Source organism: Sinocyclocheilus rhinocerous, unplaced genomic scaffold (assembly GCF_001515625.1).
Source record: "Sinocyclocheilus rhinocerous isolate Xijiao unplaced genomic scaffold, SAMN03320098_v1.1 scaffold1191, whole genome shotgun sequence".
Lineage (NCBI taxonomy): Eukaryota > Metazoa > Chordata > Actinopteri > Cypriniformes > Cyprinidae > Sinocyclocheilus > Sinocyclocheilus rhinocerous.
The window spans coordinates 126,764-149,332 of NW_015636560.1; the positions used below are offsets into that span (position 1 = coordinate 126,764).

The 22,569-nt window shown below is 35.4% G+C and overlaps 1 long non-coding RNA gene across 2 annotated transcripts in view; it reads left to right on the top strand.

The window, feature by feature from the left end:
- Window positions 1-10,654: 10,654 nt before the first annotated feature.
- LOC107747926 (uncharacterized) overlaps window positions 10,655-22,569 on the top strand; it is a 52,276-nt gene continuing 40,361 nt past the window's right edge. For both annotated transcript variants that reach the window (XR_001640853.1, XR_001640854.1), the window contains exon 1: window positions 10,655-10,799. This is a non-coding gene — a long non-coding RNA (uncharacterized LOC107747926). The remainder of the gene's footprint in view (window positions 10,800-22,569) is intronic.

A 22,569-nucleotide genomic window follows, 5' to 3' on the forward strand; every position in this document is an offset into this window, starting at 1 on the left:
CCAGCCTTCAGTGTCACATGATCCTTCAGAAATCATTCTAACATGCAGATTTGCTGCTTAAGAAATATGTCTTATTATTATCAGTGTTGAAAACAGTTGTGTTGTTTAATATTTTTGTGGAAACCTTGAGGTTTTTAGGATTCTTCGATGAAAGAGCAAAAAAAAAAAAAAAAAAAGTGTTTATTTGAAATAGAAATCCTTTGTAACATTATAAATGTCTTTACTGTCACGTTTGATAAATGTAATGCATCTGTAATAAATAAAAAGTATAAATTTTTTACACAATAAAATAAAACATATACAATTTATATTAATATATATGTAGAATATTTGTTTAGATTCACAAACATTTAGTATAATAAATACTATGCTGAAAAAAATATTAATTTCTTTACAAAATAAAATATATATTTATAATGAATAATTTTGAATAAATTAAATAAATTATATTTAAAATAATAATTTAAAAATATATTAAATCACAGTATAGACTGGATACATTTTTCACATTATGGAATCTTAATTTTCTACCAGTAAAACGGCACATTCTTTAAAGGCTCTTCCTCTCATCAGCGCCCTCATGTTTAGCAATGGCTCATTCACTCTTTGTGGCAATATTGGGATTCAGGCTTGATTTTGTTACAGCTGGGATGGTGTGTCATAGGGGCCGTGTGGACGGACGCTTCTGTACCCAGCTGTGGTTCTAGTTTAGATTCCTGGCCTGTTTTCACTCGATCGTGCTGCAGTGAGCGTTTGTCTTTGATCAGATCTGTCAGCCGTAATCAGTGGCATTGTACATCCATGACCTGTCACTAGGGGCATCTGAACTCTGCCGTGGAAGTGAGTGTGGTTGGAATGTAGTCAAAATACCATGCTTTGTTCTATTGGAGAACTCTTTGATACTTTATTTTGTAAGTATTTTGTTGAAAGTGTGTTAGATGGAGTATTTCCTACATGCCAGTACTTCAATGCACAGCGGCTGATGGAGAGCAGGAAGTCTGAATTCTTTGAAGTAGTGATGGCCGATATGACCAAAATACTATATCATGCTGTGTGAGTAATCGTAATTATGGCAAAAATACACTTGTGAGAAAGAAGTGTTTAAATGTATTGAATGTGCACTTGTAGTGTACTTGCATATATACAGATGTGTATATATTAACCACACAGTAAAGCCTGTTGAGCTTATTGAGTTAAATACTTTAAAATTGAATGGTATATCATCTCAGTTTTACACTTTATTACATTTTATATGGAACTTGATGGTTATGAATAAAAAAATACGATTATTCAAATAAATAAGTCATCGTCATTGGTGTATATATTTATATACTTATAACGGCACAGTAGTTAAGTATATTAATTTGTGATAACCTACAGTTACACATGTACAAAGTTTTAGAATGTTCTAGAATTCAAACTGGTTTCATATATTTTTGAAAATTTTATAGTATTTTCAAGAAAAGTTTAAATTTAATGACTCTTAAATTTAATGTCATGTGGTGTAACCATGAAGTATATTTTCCAAGTTTCTTAAATATTATAATAAAAAATAAAAAAAAACGTTTTTTAAATTATTTATTTATTTACAAATAACATGAATTATTAATTCATAAATATGTTTTTTGGGAGTCGCACCATATGACATTTTACAACCTGACCCATCCTTGTCATAAAAGGATCTGTTCTATGATGTCGTTTTGTCGGTTGCACCACATGACTTTAATTTGGCAGTCAAAAGAAATGACAACAATGTTGACTTTTTTTTAAATAATTGTAATTTTTAATGGGGCCTTTTTCTTCATTATTATTATTATTATTATTATTATTATATTATGACAGTTGCACCACCCTGACATTTTTAACTTTACATCCTCCAAAGTATGACTATTTTAAATGTAATAATAGTGTCAGTCAAAAACTGAGCATCATATCACATTGTTTATACAGGACACAAGTAACATGTTGTAATGTGTGAAACTAAATTGCTCCCATTACTACGGTGAAAGCGCATTCATAGTAGTAGGCCGTCTTTGTCCGCTTGGCATCAAATTCCTTATTTTTAACATCTGAAAGATTGCAAAATACTGTTTAACAGCATCTGTTGTCCATATTGTTATCAGCTAACACCAGTCATGACCGTAGTTCTTTTGTAAAACCTTGTTAGTTATTCCCTAGATATTAAGGCCTTTGTATCTACTCTCGGTCTGACTTTCAAGGAGTCGCGTTGATGTCGCGAGGAGTGCCATTGTTAGGAAACACGCTCTTTAAATGTGCTAAATTCTTCAGCCCCCAAAGGTAGAACACACACCTCTCTTTGTGATGCAGCAATGCCAAGGAATATTGAGCCGAGGTGCCAACCGCCCCACAATTCTCTTCAGATGGGCCGCACAAAGGCTCCTCTCACAGCATGAGCCAACAATGGCAATAACGGACCTTTTTGCTGTGCTAATGTGGGCCGAACTGTCATGCAGATCTACATACAACTGCTACTCTCCGCCCTGCAGCAACAACCGCTTTTGTTTTAAACTTGTAGCTTTGGGGGTAATTCAGCTAATAGCTTGACAGGTTCTCACTCCGAGGGAGATTAGGAAATCTTTGGCGGCTTCTGCGGTGACTTACCGCTGCAACAATTTGTACTAATTAGGATCCATAGAAAAAAAACCCCAAAGCTAATATGGGATTGGCCAAGCATCTTAACTTTATTACTAGTTTGGGCTATGCTGATAATAACGCGACAATGGTGTACGTCAAAGAAAGGGATTGTGGAGAGGAAATGGTGCTTTGTTAGTTGTAGAGATTTTCACGGAGATTACCTCAATCCACCTGCAACTTAATTAATAAATAATAACTTTACACTTTAAATACTACATACATAAAAAAAAACAAAAAAACATTTTTGGTCACATCACATGACATTTTACAACTTAAGTAACTTGCCATGTCAAAAAAAGGTCAAATTATGTTTGACCCCGCCCCTGATTTGGCAGATCAAAATATTTATATTTTTTTAAAGAAATAAAAATAAAAAGTCTAGCCAAACTTCTAAATGAGACTTCCTTGTAAGAATGTAATTAGGCCCCCCCCCCTTCATTATAAATTCAGGATGATTGCATAAAATAATAATAATAATAATATTATATATATACTGTATATATAAGGCTGCTGAACAAGCAAGATTCAATTAGTTAAAATGTGAGATTGCTTTAATAAATACATAGGATGATAAATACATAAACCTGGTTTACATAAATTTCATTCTAGTTTCATTTGTATATAACTGACAAATATTAATTGCATTATGTTTACTAGTTTAAGGTTAAAACAGTGTAATCAGGATTTTATATGCAAATATATGGTGCAAGTTATTTTACATATAAATTGTGATACATAAAGTGACATAGTTGATGAAAACTCTTGAGTGTTTAATCCTTTCCAGTGTTATTTTAGTATTTATATACAATTATAGTTTTTTTTATTAATATTTTGAATAATATTATGCTTTGATTTTTTCTTTTTTTTGCATTTTCAGTTTTCAGTTTAATTTTATTTTATTTTTATAGTAATTTTCTGTCTGCTATTGTAATTTTGATTCTTGTTTTAAATGACTATATTTAGGCTTATTTTTTTTAATTTTTTTTCAGTATTAGTTTGTTCAATTTCATTTTTTTTATTTCCATTTTACAGTTGATTTTATCATATAATGTTTCCACATGATCTCAGCTTTATTTCAATTAACAAAAATGCTTTTAATAGTTTTAGTGTTAGTTTGAGTTAATGAATGCTTTTCGCTCAGATATATTATTTATGTGCAAGTTATTTTACATATAAATTGTGATACATAAAGTGACATAGTTGATGAAAACTCTTGAGTGTTTAATCCTTTCCAGTGTTATTTTAGTATTTATATACAATTATAGTTTTTTTATTAATATTTTGAATAATATTATGCTTTGATTTTTTTTCTTTTTTTTGCATTTTCAGTTTTCAGTTTAATTTTAGTTTATTTTTATAGTAATTTTCTGTCTGGTATTGTAATTTTTATTCTTGTTTTAAATGACTATATTTAGGCTTATTTTCTTTTTTTTATTTCAGTATTAGTTTGTTCAATTTCATTTTTTTTATTTCCATTTTACAGTTGATTTTATCATATAATGTTTCCACATGATCTCAGCTTTATTTCAATTAACAAAAATGCTTTTAATAGTTTTAGTGTTAGTTTGAGTTAATGAATGCTTTTCGCTCAGATATATTATACAAGAAAAAGAAGATAAAATGTTAGATTTCAGAAGTCCAACATTTCAGCATTTTTAAGTTTGACATCAATCAAACTAATGGTTGTGTACTTAGCGTGACCACTGGGTCATGCACTTGCCCCGTGAAAATAAAGTCCAGCAGCCTCGGGGCGTGAGTATTAGCACCTCATTAAAGTAACACCTTCCTCCAGCTGCGGGCCGACACCGGGGAGGACGAGCGCTGCTGAGGCCGGCGAGAGATCTCACACCTCCCCAGGGAAGGCTTTATGTTGCTGTTCACTCACCAGGGTGTGAAAAGACACTTGCAGAGCTACACGGCACAGCTACTGTTTAACAGCAGGAGTCTCTGTTTACTCTTCAGCAGAGGAGAGAGAGAAAGAGAGAGAGAGAGACTCCTCACTCACTTATAATGACTTTACAGTCGTTGTTGATGTAGATAAACAATAATAGAGTGTTGCCATTGATTCTGATTCTGAAAGTAGGTTATTTATTGAAAAAGTTTTTTAATAGCCGATTGAGGTACAGAATGGTAACCGATGATCGATAATGACAATGGAGTGACCCTAAAAGTATTGGGGCATTTAAGTCAGACTTACCGTAAAATGTCTGAATGTCAAAGCAAGAATTATCTGCAAACTGACATTTGATCTTTCCTCAAATCTACCTTTTCTGAGACATTTGTTCAAGGTGTTTTATAGTGGATGGATGAAATTAGTTTCCCTTCAAGTTCACGCAGGTGTGTGGAGGAACCACCGGTGTAGAGAATCACATTAACTATCAACACTTACAATGAGAGTATCTAATACAACACTGAAAAAAATGGTGTACAAACAATTTTCAATCAGAAATTGCTAGTAAATTTTATATTTCACAAATAATTACAAAGAATCAACAAGTAATGAATAAATTGAATGTGATATTTTAAAGTAGAAAAACTGAAATTGTGTTTTCTTGTAAAATGTACTTAATAATCTTTATTTACAACTTAGAAAAGTATTTTTTTCTTCTCTCTCTCTCTCTCTCACTCTCACACACACACACACACACACACACTACCAGTCAAAAGATTCAAAACCATTCAAAGGTTTGGGGTAGAAAGGTTTCTATTCTATTCTAATCTATTATTCCATTATTATTTTATTACAATCTATTATTTAGCAATCTACTTTGAAAAAATAGTAACTTAAACTATCTATCTATCTAGAATGAAAGAAATAAAGAAATTATAAATCAAGACTTCTTTTACACACACACACACACAGCCCAAACCTTTCAACAGTGGTGTGTAAGTAAATTTCAATTTCATGAACAAATCGCAGTAGTCTTTTTATAGCAAGACAGTTGCGTAAAGTATCTTTATTTGAAAAATCGGCAACACTTTACTTAAATACTTTATGTATAATGCATTATAAAGGGTTATTAAAGGCTATAATGTATTATACTTATTCATATTGTGCATTGTAATACATTATATCTTGTCATAATTATGACTGGATTTAACATGCATTGTGTAACAATGAATTGATAAGTGTTATAATGTATTAACTGTGGTTACAATTACTCATGAGATTGTACAGTGCATTATAAGGTGCATTACAAGGCATAATTAATGCATTAAAACTACTTTTATAATGCAATTATACATAAAGGCTTTAAGTAAAGTGTTACCGAAAAATCACCACCTTACTGTTTACAAATTCAAATTTTTAATGGCAATTTAATTTATTGCTTCAATTTGTCACTTGCGGTAGAGCACATGTTAGTCAGCTGAAATGATTAACCTGTATCATAATTCAGCATTGGTAATTATTTCCACGACTACAAACATTATAATTGTCATGTGTTTAGATAAAGTTTTGATTAATTGATTAGCCAGAACACCTACCGGCTGCCCGACCACACCATATTATCAAAGATAATGATCTTGACATGCTAATCACTCAATGTTTTTGTGCTGGAAGTCTTGACGTAAGTGATGAATGATGTTCAGATTCCCGCTGAGTGAAACAAAAGCAGAACTCCTGCCTCACCTTGTCGAGCGGCTTGTTTGGACTAGAGGCTTAAAGGAGGTGTCAAAGTGTGCCTCTCAACTGTAAGGAGCTTTCCTCTGGAGCAGCAGGCCCTCGTTCACACACAGATAATCACATCCCCCTGTCCCGGACCCGTGGAGTTCCCACACACTACCTACAGAGGCCTAACCTGTCATTCATCATGTCATTGAGCATTTTCACATATTTTAATTTCTAAGCATATTAGAGAACATAGTAACCAAAGTAGTGTTGATTTGGGGTAGGTAACTTTAAAGTAATGTTAATGTAGGGGCAGTTAACTACTAGAAAATAATTACAAGTTTATAAAAGTGGTAATGTTGCTATGTAAAAATGAATATGTGTGAATTTGACAGATCCAAAGCCACTAGAGATTTTAAATTCTACATTTTACAAAGGTGTGTTCCCTGGGATTCAAACCCATAACCTTATGATTACTATCAAAATATCCAAGACCTACAAGTCTACAGGAACATAAAATGTGAATGTGTGAATTTGACAGGTCCAAAGCAACTAGGGCATTTAAATTCTACATTTTACAAATGTGTGTTCCCTGGGATTCAAACCCATAACCTTGTGATTTCTATCAAAATATTCAAGACCTACAAGTCTATAGGAACATAAAAATGTGCATGTGTGAATTTGACAGGTCCAAAGAAACTTACAGTGCATTTAAACTATACATTTTACAAATGTGTGTTTTCTGGGATTCAAACCCATAACCTTACGATTGCTATCACATTATTCAAGACCTACAAGTCTATAGGAACAGAAAAATGTCCATGAGTGAATTTGACAGGTCCAAAGCAACTAGTGCATTTAAATGCTACATTTGACAAATTTGTGTTCCCTGGGATTCAACCCCATAATCTTGTCATTACTATCACAATGTTCTAGATTTACAGGTTTACAGGAACATAAACATTTGCATGTATGCATTTGACAGATCCAAAGCAACCTACAGTGCATTTGTGTCATACAACAGCATATTTGTTCCCTGGGATTCAAACCCATAAACTTGTCATAACAGTTTCCTACACCTACAGATCTACAGGAACACAAAAAGTAATCTATGTATAAGAAGCAATGTTATACAGTGCATAAGGTGTATTGTGGCATTTGTTCGGTGTGGCATGCATTTAAATTTATAAATGATTTTATAATTTATAGATGATTATTATCATATACAGTACTGTTCAAAAAAATTGGGGCCAGTATGATTTTTCTAAACAAATTAATACTTTTGTTTAGCAGGAATGTATTAAGTTGATTAAAAGTGACAGTAATGTCTTCTACATTGTTACAAAATATTTCTATTTCTATCTAAAGCTGTTCTTTTGGACTTTCTATCTATCAAATAAAAATAAAATGCATCACTGATTCCACAAAATATTAAGCAGAAAAACTGTTTTCAGCATTGATAATAAGAAATGTTTCTTGAGCAGCAAATCGGCATATTAGAATGATTTCTGAAGGATCATGTGACACTGAAGACTGGAGTAATTATGCTGAAAATTCAGCTTTGATCACAGCAATCAGTTACAATTTACAATATATTGACAAAGAAAACATTATTTTAAATTGTAATAATACTTCAGTATTACTGTTTTTACTCAAATAAATACTGTCTCAGTAAGTATTATAGACATCTTTCAAATACATAAAAAAGTTTAAGAGGACAGTAGTTTATATTATAAACAATATTTTTTTCAAAGTGTTTTAAATGTTTGCAGGATGTATAACTCCACCCAGCCCTACACAGAAATCAGTGGGCTTCCAGGACTGGAACTATCTGTTTTAAAATAAGTGATATAACTATTAATATGTGGGAAGTGAAATGTCATCACTGTTAAAAACAGGTTGTTGGTAAGGCAGGAAATACATTCATTATTTTTCTTTATACATTTATGATCATTTTCCATGACCCAATGAATTGAGGTTAAATGGTAGCAAATTAATTTTTTACTGAAACCGAATGCCCTTATAGTTCAGATTTTTGTGGTCATGGTCATGAAGGTTTAGTTTAGCTGTATTTAGCGGATATGAAGAGATGGAGGAGATTGTATCGTTGTGTTTGCGGACGGGCTTATATCTGACCCCAGGTCAGGGACTGAAACGGGCTTGACCTCCGATTCATCTGTTGATTCGCGGCCTTGAGCCGGACCATATGTACAAAAATTGCTTTTGAATCAGTACAGCCTTGACATCAGAGTCATGTTTCATGATTCTCCCTTTACTGCATTAAACCACATTAAATCATAATGTGATTTCCCACCCGTTGCAATAATATAAATATGTGTTTTCAGATAAACTAGAGTGCACATGAAAAAAAAAAAAGAAGATGGTTGAAGATTTCCATGGAAATGTGAAGCAGCAATTTGAGTCTAAAATAGCTTCATTACCATGACCAGATCCTGAGACCTATTTATGTATTCACTGAGCGAATGAACAATTAAAGTGCACAGATTGGCACACGAGAGGTGGGAGCCAGCATGGGGTTTGTGTCAACACCGCTGTCGTCTCCTCTGCTCTTATCCAGTTGTTGATATCCATTTGAGTGTTCCCCACTGAGATCCATTAATAAAACATAGGGAAAAACATCTCATCCTCCGGCGCAAAAGATAAAATAAATCAAAGATGTTTTGGAGGAAGAGCACATTATCTAATCTGAATATCATCATGTTTAATCACGTTCAGTGTTTTTGCCTTTTGTCAACTCTTTTAAGTTCATATGTGAAATTTTGGCGAGTGGTTTGAATTGGATATCTACATTGTAAGAATAATGATAAAATTGTAATAAAATCCTGATGCATTTTCTTTCCTAGATATTCACAGTATTTTGTACCCTCCAGGATAATGCCAAAGTGCATTTTGTTATCGCCGACATTTGCAATGTAGCTTTCCGTGGTTTTGAAGGGAGGTAGAAGGGACGGGACAGTTCTCCAAGACTTGAGAAAGTCTTCTCTTTGAGCCAAAGTCTGTTCTGCTGTCCGTCAGGACGTGTAGGTCACTTTGAAAGGCTTTAAATATGTTGGCCACATTAGCTCCTCTGTTTCAGTAATGCGCTTAAATGTTGGACGGCGAGTATAGAATCCCCCTTACACTGCCGTTCGTGAATAGACTACTCTTTCCCAAAGTTGATGCCTTCTTGGTTGGGTCCCATCTGCTGCGATTGAAAGGCCTTGAAAAGGGTTTTCTTTTTGGATTCACCATTTAAAGAAGCTGTCAAGTTCTTTCTGCACTTGGCAGGGAAGGCCAAATCTACAGTGCCACAGAACTGGCAAAAAGGAAACTTTTTTTTGTTTGCTTGCTATTGTACAGGACTGAGTGAAGGGGAATTTTAGCAACATGTAATTTACTCTTGAGGCTTTTACAGTACGTCGCTTTAGTGATGGTAATTTCAGCCTTTGTAGGTATGAAAGGATAACCATCAATCAGTTGTCAATTGGTCAATTGCTGAAGTGATGAAAAGGAAGGGCTTGAACAATTCCCCCTCTTTGGCTACCTAGAGGACTCGGAGTGTGGGGGAAAATATGGAAGCTGGATGGGTTAAGAGAGTGGAATAGGATCACAGGTACAGACCTGGTAAGACTTTAAAAAGTTACCGATATTGTTGATTAAATTGTTGAAACATTTAAACCAAGGGGATCGTTTTTGCTAACTGTATTTTAGTCGACCACCTTTGACCTTAAATGTCTTGTTTGTTAATTTCACAGCTTACAACATTCTTTACTTGACATTTCTGAATTGCAATTAGACTCCTGCGGTTTTTATTTTGAATAGTCTCTTGGGGATGTTCGAAACTGTACATTCATGCTGAAGTAGGCTATAGATTGTTCAGCTGCTTATTTTACAGTTGGATTGCAAAAGGAGTTCTGAGGGAACCATTGAACTTTCAGACATCTATTCAGGAGTTAGTTGCAGAGCCGTGGATTTGTGGTGTCTATTTGAATCCCTCCCTTCAAAGAAGACCTTGCTGAATAAAGGATGTTTATTGTGTAGTCTGCTACAATGTGAAAACATCCTGCACCCGGCAAACCTATCCTCCACCTCCCCACAACACACTTCTCATCCACTTCCACTGATATTGATTTTGGTTTACATCTAGCATCGCCCGCAAGCTGAATGAACAGGATTACAGGTCACGGAAAAGCGTGAGATATCATCAGCTTGTGATCCAGCCCGTGGTTTCCTAGCTACCGTATTGTCTATTCTGTTCCGCTATGTGAAAAATGTTGAATATCAACAATGGGTTTCAGTGCTGTATTGTTGAGTTTTGTATGAACTAATCTTGCTTCACTAAAAAAGACCTACAGCTTGGACAAAAGTCTATAGCCAGTGAATTCCTAGCTCCCCTTACACAGAGACAGACACAGTCAGAGAGAAGACACGCTGGGTCTCGGCTAGGCTCTCCTCTGCGAGCAGGTGGAACTCTGGATATCTATGGGTCTTGGGCCTGCTGGAAAAGGCAGGCAGGGGAACGCTAAAAGTCAAGGTAAGCTGACTCTAAGAAATTCATGTCAGTCCTTTTTATCTTATGGCATATGTTTGACCTTGTTCAGAAAATTGTGCTCAGGTGGGATCGCGTATATTTATGAGCTGTGTGTGTGCCAGCCGGTGCATGTGGGGTGGCGTGTGAAAAGCTGCCAAAAGGAGCATGCTGGTTGTTTTGATTTGGAGACAGATCGCATATAACCTGAGATGCGGCGAGTCTAGTCGGCATTAGGAACGCGTGACCTTTGCTAATGGCTCTTAGAGAGTCTCTGTGAATCTGCGGTGGTGTGCGAGGTGTGAACACCTGTAAACACACAGATCCATGCTGGTACCTTTATCCCTCCTTGATTTGCAGGTGCCTCAGGTCGCAGACTAAGGCATATTACTTCTCCCATGCGTTAATTAAAAGGAATGATACATATGTACTTTGTTGCTCTTGGCTGGCTCTTGTGTGCTTTCCATCGTGCCTTAAGGCTTAATGAATGCAACACAAGAGAAAGTCGCCTGATGGGGGCGTGCTGTGTTGGCTTTAGGGATGTGTTATCTTGAGTTATGCTACAGATGCTGCAATTTTGCACACTGACCTTTGTGACGCAACTCATGGTGAATATTTTTTATTGTTTGGCTTCATTTGATTAGGTGAATTGGGTAGAAACGACTAATGTTTTTGAATGCAACAGTGTGTTTTCATTCGAGTTTGAAGTTTTGGGGATTTGAAGGGTTTGAATTATTGCATTTGATACGCATGTCGGTACACTTACGCATTTGCAAGATTCTTTTATCCAAAAAGATTCAAGTCTCCATGGCTCCATTTTATCAGTATATGCATTCCAGGGGAATTAAACTAATTATTTTAGCACCTTGCTCAACCTGTTGAGCAACAAAACTTCATAGTTGTTGTAGAGAAGATCTGAATTGCTGTGATGGATTTGTTGGTCACACTGGAAGAATAAATTATTGCAAGGGTCAAAGAACTTTCGGGTTTGCAGTCATGACAAGCATGAGAGCACTGACCACCCCCTTTCCTACCCCACTACTGCCCTCTCTCTTTGTCTTCGCTACCTGCTTGCCCTAACGTCTGATCTCCTTCGCCGTGCGCTCAAGTCTGAAATCCCCCACCCCATTCCCATCATTGTCAGTCAATTATAGGCTGGAACTGAACTAGAAAATCAGGTACAATCTAGCAATTAGTACAAAGGGTTTCCACTGTAGTGTAAAGGCAGGGATGCCGGACCCCAGCGGCTGTAAAAAATGGCCTTGATTGACCACGGACACTGGAGTTTAGTGCTGCTTGGGTACACCCTAAAGATGCTGCCTCCTGCCCCACGGCTCCGCGCGGCAGAGTTGCGCATGGCGGGGTTCCTTTTCTGAGATCTCCTTTTGTGCATGTGTGTTTTCGCCTCCCCTGCCTCTTCATTATCCATTTCTGCCATTACATGCACTCTAAGTGAGTGAACGCAACAAAAGAGCAAGTTGTCGGCTGTGCAAGGAAGCAACATCTCTGAAAAGGGAAGAGATATTAATGTAGTACAGTGATGGTAAGCCTGGCGGACAGTAAATGCACCGTCTTTTATGTTTTTGCGAGTGTTGCGGTCTATAAAGCATCATCGCGCTCTGTTTGGATGCCTGGTTTTAAAGGTAGACATTAAGTCAGGCTAAGAGCACATGTGGCCGTAAGCTCACAAGTGGAAAAAAATCCAGCTCCAAGCGGCTGGGTGGTCCGAGACACCCACTCTACGTGAAATTTAATATCTGAGTGTAGTTTTGAGTACATTGTGTTTGAGATGCAGTTAACAATTGTGATTTATTTAAAATGAAATAATGCCTGGAATAAGGTCAGTAAAAAAAAAAAACATGAAGCATTGTAAACAATCTGATTATGTTTTATTAGTATTAAAGTGATTGATGATTAGAACAGTCAAATGGCGAGCAAATTGACACGAATCAAAACATAATTGCAATGTTTTATGTCACATTCACTTTCAACATATAATTCGCAATATAAATTGAGCCCTTTGCTGTAATGTAATATTAAGCTCCTCTCTGTTTACTTTTGTTTGTCATTTTATTTTAAGCCTAATCTCATTGAGGTTTCTGATCATCTTAATTGTGTAATTCAGTCACTTTGATCACAGGAATTACGTTTATGTTGTAAGGCAACTTCAAAACGGTTGTTTTGACATGAAGACTTTATTACCAAGCTTCAGAAAACATATTAATTCTTTTAAAGCTAGTGAAATCAAACACTTTCCTAAATATCATGTTCATCCATTTTACAAGAAAGAGAAAAATAATGTTTTTCCATTTAAGTTTCGGCTGTTTTTATTTGGACTTTACATGCGAGATATTTCAAGATATAGCAACAAAAATCATACTCATAGCATGTTTTTTTTAATTAATTTTTTTAAAAATTTTTTTTAGGCCTTAAATGGTCCCTAGTCAGTATACAGCCTACAACTGTTAATATTTCAAGCACTGTCTTCATTAATAATGCCTGCTTTGCAAGCACACATCATTTCCTCTTGGCCGTGCCGCTCACAAAAGCAGTCAGGCCAGGGGAGGGTGGTTAATGCTGTGTGTCCATCCGTGTCTTCCTGCTCTGGCATACTACTCTTCTGGCCTAAACTCCCAGGAACTGGCTTTATTTTTCAGCCACTTTTGTTTTCAACTTACCCTGCCCGTTCTTTTGAGCCCTGTTGAACTGAAACCGCTAAATTAGCTGTCTGGCTTCATGTCCCACTTGTTGGGATGCGAACATATGTCCATTCGGCTTAATATCAATGTGTCGTTGATGCTTGTGGATGGATGTCAGAAACATATGCGCCTCTTCTCTGACATCTGCTTGACTTCCCATTACCATTTCACAGTTTATGGCAGATAGCTGTTAAAACAAAGACCCTAAAACTATTAACGTTTATTATCAAGGAAATGGTATTTCTAGTAAATTCTCTGTAAAAAAAAAAAAAGTGTATGTTTTTAGCAATATTTTACACATTATATATACTGTATACATGCTACCCATAGACATTTGTGATCAATATTACATAAACGTGCTTTTGTCAAACTTAAAACTTTCAAAATCTGAATAAAACCGAAACTTTGGGAGATATTTCTGAACTTACGGACTGTTACCCTGTTTGGCCTGCGTTCAGCGCTCTGCTGTGAATGCTGGGAAGGCACTGCTGTTGATATAATAGAGCAGCTCTGCTTCAGCCGAACACAAAGCAGTGTTAAGACCTGATCTGAGCTTGCCTGTCACAGCCAAACGCTGCATATCAGAGAGCGCCACCGGAATACAGGCTGTCCAGCACTGCAGACCGTCCCTCATGAACAGAGGATAGAGAGAAATAGGATTAGAGGGAAAATCATATAAGCAGTTAATTGAACAACAATACCTTTATTCAGAGAATGTTGGATTAGAATCTGAGAGCTGCACACTCCAAAAGTGGAATGCTGGGATGTAGCTTTTTTTTTCATTTGACTTTGAATTGAATCCCTTTAGAGTTCTTGGAATTTTACATTAATGTTACACGTAGTGTATATAAAAAAAGATTACATTTAAAATAAAACTAACAGAGAGTATTTATATTTACAACAAAATATTTACTTTTTGTTTTGTCCGTTAGGTATTATGCACTTACATATGTAATTACTGTGTAATAAACATTTAAAGTTAGAATTTTATTTAAAACAATTACCATGCATCTCTCATCTGAGTGCATGATACTCCAAAAAGGTTGGTTTGCTGGGATCTAGCTTTTTTTACTGAATTAAAAAATATTTTGACGGTAGTTGAATAATTAAAACAGTAGTTTTAGTAGTATTGTAATGTAAGTGAAATTAATAGAATTGTATAATAACACTAACAAAACCTATTTAGAAGTTGCTGATCATAATTATATATGAATACATGCTGTTTATTAGTTATTACACAGTACTTACATTTGTGAATTTTCTTTAAAACAATGATCCTATGTACAATACAACAAAAAAGTTGACATTAAAAGAAATGCTTGCTGAATTTGTGAAACGTTTTCAGTAATTTTGTTGTTTCGTGTAATGTAAATGTAACGAATCAAAATTAAAATAATACTCACAAAAAATATTTAGAAGTTGCTGAACATTCTATTTGAAACAGTTTGTTCATTAGTTATTACACAGTACTTACATATGTAATTAAAGTGTTATAAACACTCATTTTGGTGTTTTAATTTTCTTAAAAAAAAAAAAAATCCATCTCTCATCTTGAGAGCATGCTATTCCAAAAAAATTGCGGAAATGGTGCGTTTTCACTTGACAAAAAAAAAAAAATGATGAAGAGTTTTCATTAATTTGGTTGTTTCATGTATTTAATGTAAAATAGTTAAAATAACACTAACAAAAATTATTTAGAGGTTGCTAAACATAATTCTATATTTAATGCATGTTGTTTAATACAAAATCAATAAACGATCAATAACAATTAAACAGATCTGCATTGCAGTGTTTGTTTTTGTACTTCTGTAGTCTGACTTTATGACAACCTGTGTCACTCTAATAGGTTTAAATGGAAGCACACTGAAATGGAATAATTGTATTGAGCAGTGGTAATTGATACACATTTGTTTGCATGTAAAATGTAGGTGAGGTGTGTGTGTTGTGGGATTACAGGGATTCCTGGCGCTCTCTCTGGGGAGGCTGGTCAGGATGGTGTGTCCCCAGGGTACGGCCGCAGTACACTGGCTGTGTGTTCCCATATAATGAAGGTCAACAACAGTTGTTTAATTTTGCTTCCACAAAAGGCAAAAGAAACCACTGAGCTTTTCAAATCTCAAAGGCTGTGACTGTCACCCAAATCAAGATGTATGGATTTGATTCATGTCATGTCGGCATTCTGGTGAATAGCCAGCGGGTCGAGCTTTTCCCAGAGTCGGAACAAGTAAATGAGACTTTTATGAAATGTGTGACGCAAGTAATCAAATTTTTAACGGTTAGTCACACAATGAGAAAGAAAGAGTGGAATTTCTCATCAAGAAAATCCCAAGTCTAGTCTTTTACTGGTTTTATGTGGGATATAATTGATTTAATATCCAATTTTAATGTTACGATATGATAATTGATGATTGATCTTATTGTTGTTTTAATTTAAGATTGTTTTGCGATATCATATTTGTGTGCATGGAATTACAAAGAAAGTGCCACAAATTGTCACAAAAAGTATACCATGTATAAATTGATCAGATTTCCTTAAATCTCAATAAATAAATAAACAACAAATAAACAATTTCATTGTTTCATGTGTTTAATGCAAATATAGGTAATCATAATTCTAATAACATTAACAAAAACTATTTAGAAGTTGCTGAACATAGGTGTATATTTAATAAATATTATTCATTAGTTATTACACAGTACTACATATGTAATTACAATGTAATAAACACTAAGTTTGAATTTTCTTTAAAAAAAATAGAAAGTTGAGTGCTGGGCTCTAGATTTTTCACTTGACATTAAAAAGTTAAAAAAAAATACATTTTATGAATTAGTGACATAAAATTGAAATGTCTGCCATACATGGTATACCATGCATAACTTGATCAGATTTCGATTAATTTTCACTCAAATCTTAAATAATTAGATAGATAGATAGATAGATGATAAGGGGGCTTTCAGAATTCATCTGGACTGGATTAGCAGATTTAGCATATTTCAATTACTATATCAGTAAGTAAATAGATTATTCACTGTAAAAAAAAAAAAAGAAGAAAAAGTACCAATAAATACATAATGCTAAACTATCATTTTGTGTTGGAAATTATTTCATTATTTATTTATGTATTTTTATAGAAGATCAAACATAACAGACTTTCTTTGGTACTGTTTTCTTGTCCCATATGTGACCCTGGAGCACAAAACCGTAGCACGGGTATATTTGTAGCAATAGCCGACAATACATTGTATGGGTCAAAATGATCGATTTTTCTTTTATGCCAAAAATCATTAGGATATTAAGTAAAGATCGTGTTCCATGAAGCTATATGTAATTTCCTACTGTAAATATATCAAAACGTAATTTTTGATTAGTAATATGCATCGCTAAAGACTTCATTTGGACAACTTTAAAGCCGATTTTCTCAATGTTTAGATTTTTTTGCACCCTCAGATTCCAGATTTTCAAATAGTTGTATCTCGGCCAAATATTGTCCGATCCTAACAAACCACACATCAATGGAAAGCGTATTTATGCAGCTTTCAGATGATGTATAAATCTCAATTTCAAAAAATTGACCCTTATGACTGGTTTTGTGGTCCAGGGTCACATATGTGTAAGTAACACACGAGTGGCAGTGTTGTCAGTGTTAGCGGTTGAGTCTGTGTCTATGCTGGTATTTGTGTAGGGGGTGAGATGATGATGTAGATGATGTATTTGTTTGTAGGGGGTGTCGGGGCTCTTTAGTGCTCGACTGAGAGGAAGACCTGCTGTAGTGATCCAGCCTGATGAAAAGTGAGGCTACCGCTGGGCGCTGAGAAAATGAGAGCCATTACTGGGCCAAAAACACTGTCATTTGGGTAAAGAATGAGCCAGCGAGAGGTGCAGCCGGGCTGGGATACAGAGCTTGATGTTACAAAAGGGGGGCCAAGGGGGAGACGGCAATTTTACCTGGCAGGGCTTTGAGGTGCCAGCGAAGCGCAGATGAGACTGTAATCAGAAGGCAAAGGCCTTCTTGTGCTTTGTGCCGAGGTGGTCAGAACTGTAAGGAAAATGAGTCAGCAGAGCTGAGCCGTGCCCAAAGACTCTAGAGTCAATTTCAATGCAGAAGAAGACTAATAATAATAATAATAATAATAATATTAGCTGTACTAAAATTCTTACACTCCTGACATCTTAAAAATATTTTTAAATTATTATCTTTATTATTGTTGTTGTTAGTTGTTATTATTATAGATTTTTTTAATAATTATTAACTTTTATAACTTATAATTGTTATTATTTTTGATAAACAACAACAACAAACAAGAAGAAGAAGAACAACAACAAAAAATAGCCCTAATAAAACAGGTCTTACACTTGTGACATCTTTATTTTTTACATTATTATTATTATTATTATTATTATTATTATTATTATTATTATTATTGTTGATGTTCTTATTATTATTATTATTATTATTATTATTATTATTATTATTATTATTATTGTTGATGTTCTTAGTAATTTTTAATTAATTAATAATATTAATAAGTTTTATTTAAATTGTTATTACTGTTGACAACAACAACAAAGTATAATAATAATAATAATAATAATACATATTTTATTAACAACATTTATCAATTATGTTAAATTATATTGTTGTTGTTACTAATTTTTAAAATTATTAATTTTAATAACTATTATTTCAATTCCTATTATTGTTTAGAACAATAACAACAAAGTATAATAATAATAATAATAATAATTATTATTATTATTATTATTATTATTATTATTATTATTTAATGAAGAACATGTGAGTGTTGTTTGCCCAATCAAAACTCCATTACAATCCTAGGGCTTTGTTGCCAGCGCTTTGCTATGCAGTTGCTAAGGTGTTCTGGGTGTTTTTAGAGTGTTGCTAAGGCATGGCCATGTGGTTGCTAGGGTGATCTAGGTTGGCTCAAGCTTAAAGGACTTCTTCACCCGTTTTAGCGTACGCCAAGTGAAAACTCACAATTGGTGAATTAGGATTGGTATTAGCAACAGCAATAGTGTCTGTATTAAATATTAACCCAAGCAAAACAAACAAAAGTGTTTGAAAGTGAGTGAATCTGTATATTGTAGTTTCCTGTGAGATTTCAATCAAAGGTCGCCCATCATTTGTTACCCTCGAGTTTCAATTTCACCACAATTTCTTGCGTATTGAAGAGAAAAGGGATTTAATTTGAACACTTTTCTAATTGATGGCGCTCATTTAGGCTGGTTGTGAATAACAGGAAACACTCGCGAGTCGCGCGGCACTTCTTGTTTACGGAGCTGAATCTCAAATCACTCTCTGCCTCCACATCTGTCATCTTTAGGGTTAAAGGACACAGATGGCAGCCTCGCTGGCATTCAACCAAAGCGCCGCGTGCCAACTGGATGCCAGGCTGTGAAGAGGGAAACTTCTCATCTCCCTGTTAACTGTCTCAGGTCTCTGTGACACCAGATGTCCCTCGAATGTTCTTGAGCGACAACTTATGTTGTTGCAATCTTGGTTTTAATCACTCTCATTTATCCGAACGGGCCTCCAATAGCTTTGAATAGAAAATTAGGCGTCTCGGCGAAGGCTCGAATCGGGATAAACCATTTAAGGCTTTGACACAGCGCACATAAACTTTGGCGGAACTGGAGCGAGCGTTTGATCGCCACTGATACGAGGGCGTTCAGTGCTAATTGCGTGGCTAAGTCCGTTTGTTTTGCTGACTGGCCGAGCATTAGGCCTCTTCTGGACTTCAGTCAAGTCAACACTCGTGGTTTTGATCTTCGATATTAAGTCTATTTAAGTGATAATTGAAGTCGCTAAACCGCACGGCCCTTCGTGTCCATCCAGCGCGCCGCAGTAAATGATATACCTCGCGGTGTAAATACTGCGCTGAAATTTGAAAGCATATTAGTGTTATCCCTTCCCCTCAGGCAATTGGTCTTTTATGCCGTCAGATTCTGGCTTCTGATAATATTAAGTGGAATTTGCCTCTCGTATCTGCAAAAATGGCTTTAACCGCTAACGCATATGAATATGTTAATGTCGCGTAGGGTAAATCTGCCATTTTACTGAAAGAATGACTGATCCGTCTCAAAGATCTTTAAGGTAAAATTAAAGCAGCCCTCAAATTTAGCATCTATTTTTTCCTTTAGATGGAGGAATTTGAATGCGACTAAATTGCATTTACTTTAATATCTCCTCTCGAAATTAGACCATCTGGCTTGGAGTCGTATTAGTTTCTGATCATGTTTTGAAATGCATTCGTTTTAGATGCATTCGGGTTTTTTTTAATGCAGGGCGTAAACTAACATGTCATTCTACATGTCCTCATTTCTGTGATTTGTTTCATGCTTCTTTTTCTTTTATTGTTCACTCTTGAAAATAAAGGTTCTTTATTGGTATCGATGGTTCCATCAAGAATCTTTAAAATCCATGGAACCTTTTCAATGCACAAGAGGTTCTTTTAGTTTGAAAAGGTTCTTTAGATCATTAAAATGTTCTTCACACTAAGAAAAAAAAACAGTTCTTTTAAATGCTTCTTCTGTGGCATCACTGCAAAACTCCTTTTTTGTAACCTGTTATTTTAGTATCACTGAAGTACTGTTTTGTGTGTGTGAGTGTGTGTGTGTGTGTGTGTGTGTGTGTGTGTTATTTATTCATTTTTCATTTTAATTTTAATTTTAATTTTAGTTAACATTTTAGTGACTTTGTGTGTTTTTTCATTTTATTATTATTATTATTTAATATCTATATAAATTCTAATTTTTATTTTATTTTTATTTTTATTGCGTTATTGGTCAAACTAAATGAAAATGAAATGTTTGAAATGTTGAAAATGAAGTGAAATGTTTAGCTAAAATAAAATAAGTTTATATATATATATATATTATTTTTTTTTCTTTCATTTTATTAAAAACATTTTTTTTTAATTGTTTTAGTTAACTATAATGTTAATAAACTATATAATTATAAACTATAATGGAATGTTTATTTGTAATGCTTTTGTTGTGTTTCACAGACATTTTTATCAGCGTATAATTATTTGAATTATTTCATTATTTTATTTAAAAAAGTTTTTTTTTTTTTATGAAATTAAAAAAATTCTCTGCCTAATGCATTTCCATGTACCCTATCTGCAAGCGGCTGAGACCATTTTTGGCAAATGCTGTCTGTGCTGTTTTACAGATTCAAGAATGCCTCGGCAAATGATCGAAATTTAATTAGCAATATAAATGCCAGAAAGAGCACATTATGTGCAATTGTCTTGCTATCTTTCCAGAAATTAGTCTTTTTAAATGAATTTGCTGTATTAATCATCTTCAAAATATTTTTGATCACTGAATTAATAGTTCTCCATCCTGTTTTTAGGTATTCATTGACATAGGTGATTGCCTCTTAATTACTACAACGGCCTCCTCCTATTCTGTCTTATTAATTCATGTTTCCTGGCACAGTCCCAAAAGGCAGTCTCGCCCTATATCTTCTAATTACTTCTGTAATTGAATTTGCTCACTGTTTCTGGGTGATTTTTTTTCTAAGGAACTGTTTGTTCGCCGGTTTATTGTGTCTTTGTGCGCCGGTCCTCGGCAGACAGAACATGCAGGGCCTCTTTTTTCTTTTCTTATTAATTTTCCAGAGCCTGCCTTGAGTTATTTATTTATTATTACCTGCCGAGGCGGCTCCTAACCGTGTGAACGCCGGCGCAAACAGGGTGGAGGAAATTAATTAATTAGGATTGGTGAAACAATTACCTCGGGGCCCCTCTCAGTCAGTCATTTGCTGAAGCCTTCGCCGATTACTTTGAAGTGCCATTACAGATACGCCACGCGGCTTTTCCGAGGAAGCGTGAAAGATTTGGAGTGAGTTGTACACCGGCGTCGAGCAGAAAGGATATCGTTTAATCCAAACGGAAGGATATATCTGGAAGGCGTCCCGAGACGCATCAGAACCCGGGCATAAAAGTCGCTCAAGTCGGTGGCTCCTAATGCAGAGATTAATGGCGTAATTGAATGCGGCGTGAGCGGACGCTCATCCTGGCCCTTATCAGAGCCCATCGTGGCCGCTCGACTGACCGCCGATGGACCCTCAGTGCTCATTGTCCTCGTGTCAGAGGCCATTATCCGGCGGCGGCGGTGGAAAATTCGTCCCCCAGCTCTGACGGCGCATGTGTGTCTTTGAAAAAACTTTCCCCCACTCGGCCATTGATTTATTTTTCGCTCCTATCTCCCCTCCTTTTGTTTCCTTATCGTGGCTTCAGGTTATTATGTGCAAAGTATTGACAGCACTAGAAGGCCCGTGGTCGATGGCGGGCTAATGCATCTGTAATCCCGCCTTTGTTACGGAGGAATGTTTCGCGCGGGTCTCCGATGAGGAAAGAGGTGCAAAGCTGTTGATCCAGGTTTTATTTGTCACGAAGCCCATCCATCAATCAAACCCGAGACCATCTGACTGACTGAATGACATGCCGACTGGGCTGAGGAAATTTGATAACGCCGTATTGTGAGGCAGCTTCATGGACTTTTTTTCCCCTTCTCGATAAGAAATACATTTGACTGGAGCAGATAAGTGCACAAGGGGTAAAGCCTTAAAGAGAGAGGGTGACACGTATGCCATAAGAGGGGGGCTTTTCTTCCTTTAAGAGCCCTGGTGTAAATGATAGGTTTGGCAAACAGGACAAACACAGATTCAAAAGCGGCAACATCCAAGTGCAATGGATATACCTAGATTATTTAAAAAGATGCCAGATAGTAACAATTCCCCATCTGTTTGCGCCCTTATGGAAACAGCACGCTAGAGTTCGTCAGGAGAAGCGTAATGCCATGTTTTGCGTCCGGGTTTAGGGTCTCACTGCATTATCGCGCTCTTAAGAGTTGCATTTAATGCACTGGTGGTCAATGCCGCCGCAGCGAGCGCTAAGCCAAGACAGGTAAAGGGTAGTTTAAGCCACAACACAAGGCCCTTTTTTAATAAAACCCTTTTTAGTGCATTTATTAAAAGTATTTCAGCGCAGAACTCGGAGGTACTTACAATAGAAGTGAATGGAGCCCATCGTAAACATTAAAATACTCA